Source organism: Leopardus geoffroyi, chromosome D3, assembly GCF_018350155.1.
Source record: "Leopardus geoffroyi isolate Oge1 chromosome D3, O.geoffroyi_Oge1_pat1.0, whole genome shotgun sequence".
Lineage (NCBI taxonomy): Eukaryota > Metazoa > Chordata > Mammalia > Carnivora > Felidae > Leopardus > Leopardus geoffroyi.
The window spans coordinates 20000309-20003447 of record NC_059339.1 but is presented as its reverse complement, the minus strand read 5'-3'; positions in this window follow the sequence as shown (position 1 = coordinate 20003447).

Sequence of the window (3139 nt, the reverse complement as noted above, 5' to 3'; positions counted from 1 at the left end):
GTAGAGATAGGTGCATCTATTGGATAGAAAGTTGTCTTGCCAGCTGGTGCAAAGCTAGACTTTGCCAATAGAGGGTGCTGGAGGGATACTGCAAGGCCATACCAACAAAAGGGCACCTCACTCATTTTCCTTCCTTTTTATTGAGTACAGATGTCAGTGGGCGGGTGTGTCAAAGGCCCAGTTTCACCTCAGCAGCCCTGACTGACCAGCTCCAACACCTTCAGGGCCTCTCACACCTCTCACACCTTCAGGGCCAGGGTGGGCCACTTCTGCACACTAGCCCTTGCCCAGGCCCTCTGGCAAGATTCTGGTTTGCATTGCCTGAGACCAGCTGATGTCGCACAGCCTCCCCACTCAGACTACACCTTTTCCTTTCTGAAATATTCATGCATCCATTCATTCATCCATTCAGTCAAGTCTTTAATGATCATTTACTGCCAAGCAGTGTTCTAATAAACACTGTGTATGAGTCTTTGTATAAACATATGCTGTCTTTTCTCTTGGGTATATCCTTAGGGGTGGAATGACTGGGTATATGGTAGATGTAGTTGGCTGCTTAATTTTTTAAGCAACCACCAAACTGTTTTCCAAAGTGAATGTACAATTATACATGAACAGCGTAGAAACAGAAGTGGACATAGAAATGAACACAACAAAGTCCTTGCCTTACATTTAAAAAAGGGAGAGATCATAAACAAACACACTTATACACATAAATGATAACAAGTCATGTTAAGCTGTGATAAGAAATTTGAATGTGTTTCCAAATTTAAAAGAAAAGGTTTATGCCATACATATTATTTAGCTACATTTTTTTCACTCAACATTATGTTCTTGAAATCTAGCCATAATAATAATATCTAGCTTATGCATCCTAATTGCTGAATAGTCCATCTTATAAAGGTAACACTATACATATGTATACCTATTTACATAAGCATATATATTTTTTTACAAATGTATATACCTTTTCGCGGTGCTAAATAATAAAGTCTTTATTATTATACAAACTAGGGCAATATGAGGCATAATTCTCCAGGTTGCATGACTGGAGTCTGGAAAAACTGTCACAGGCATCACCAGATAAATAGATAGATATAGATATAGATATAGATATAGATATAGATATAGATATATAGATATACAGATATATAGATATACAGATATATAGATATATAGATATAGATATGACATATATATCATATACATATATATCTCACTATATACATGTATATTTATATATATCACTATACACATAAATACCATTTTATACATATATATCACTATACACACATATATATCACCATACACATAAATACCATTTTATACATATATATCACTATGCACACATATATATTACTATACACATATATATCATTATGCACATAGGTGTATATACTATACTGGTATATGATATATACTATATTCATGGTATATACTAGGCATTTAGGTTTCCAATTTTTTGCTGCTACAAATAATGCAGCAATTAGCAAATAATGTTGTTCCAAATACACCCAGAGGTGGGGCCACTGAGTAAAAAGGAATGCATATTTTTCACTTTTCCTGCTCCCTGTTGTGACTGCACTAATTCACATGCCCACCAGCAGTGTGGGGGTCCTACTTCCCACCAGAAGACATTACCAAGTGTTTACCTTTTTTACCCCCATGTTCTTACAGCAACCCTCCCTTATAGCTCTGAGATAATGCAGGCAAAATCCCACTTGTGTGCCAGATGCCAGGTAAGGCTCTCACTGCAAAACGTCTTGAATCTCCCTCTTCAGAATGAGCAAAGGAGACAGACTCATTCACCCTTGTTTTCTCCAAGCACACCTAATGCAGTGCTTCACACACAGTAGGGTTCTTTTCCAGTTCTGCCACTAATCTAATAAACTCCCCAAGACTCAGTTTCCCAGCCCATGTTACTAAACTGTCACTACACCCAGTGGTTTGCTGGTAAATGTTGAACAACCCACTCAGCGAGTGTATGTTGGCAGGGTGGAGGGGGAAGCCCTAATTGTAGCATTTGCCAATTTCCATGGTGTAACTACTCCCTCCATGGTTGATTTCGAGCTACTAAGAGACTTCACCGAACACAGAAGAAATGTGTTCAATCAATAATTCTCGTGAGCTGGTGCAAGCAGTCTCCAACACACCACTGACTAACTGCGGAGGCCTGGTCCTTCTTTCTCTGGTCTGGGCCAGCAATAGTCAGCTCCCTGTGCTTCTGAATGACTAGACAGCGACACCCGGTGGCAGAGCCAAGCAAATCCCAGATCACACAGAGAAGTGTCTAGAGGGTGGGAAAAGAAATGGGAAACCCCATCCCCACCTCACCCCTACCTCCCAGAGGTTTCTCCCCTCTGTCTTATTCATTCCTGGGGTCCACCATCTCCAAAAAAGATTCAGTGCCTGGAAAGCACCAGGATGGTGTCTTCCTCCCTGTTGGGCAGAAGTGGCTCCCAGGGTTGGAATAAGAAGTGAACTTCTCTGACAGTAAATTCCCACGTCATGCCAGCAGGTCACCACTGCAGACCACCCACCAGTCTACACCCAACAGAGAATTACCAGAACAGCGTATAAACCCAAAGCAGTCACCACAGCATCCCTAGCACAAGAGTCACCGAGCTAACATATATGGCCGCATTTGTTCATGATGAGTCTTCCCTCCTGGGACCTGGAATTTGGCCCCATACCCCAACGCTTTCTTTGATCCAAGACTACCCTCTGTTTCATGTGTAACCCTTGGCTCCCAGATCTCAGAGCCTTATATCCCCACCTGTGGTAGGCCAGGTGGAGAAATGAGGGTAGCCTCTGGAATAGAAAAACATTACACTTAACTCTTGGCCACCCCGATCCCCAACAGACTGCTGACCGCTAAAGGTTTATCTTTGAGGCTCCTGGGTGGCTCAGTCAGTTAAGCATCCGACTTTGGCTCAGGTCATTGAGCTCACGGTTCATGGATTCGAGCCCCCACATCAGGCTCTGTGCTAACAGCTAGGAGCCTGGAGCTGTTTCAGATTCTGTGTCTCTTGCTTTCTCTGCCCCACCCCTCTCAAAAATAAACATCAATCAATCAATCAATTTACCTTTGAATCCTTTCAATAGTGTATTCTTCTAGAATGCTTCTGCTTAGTCCAGG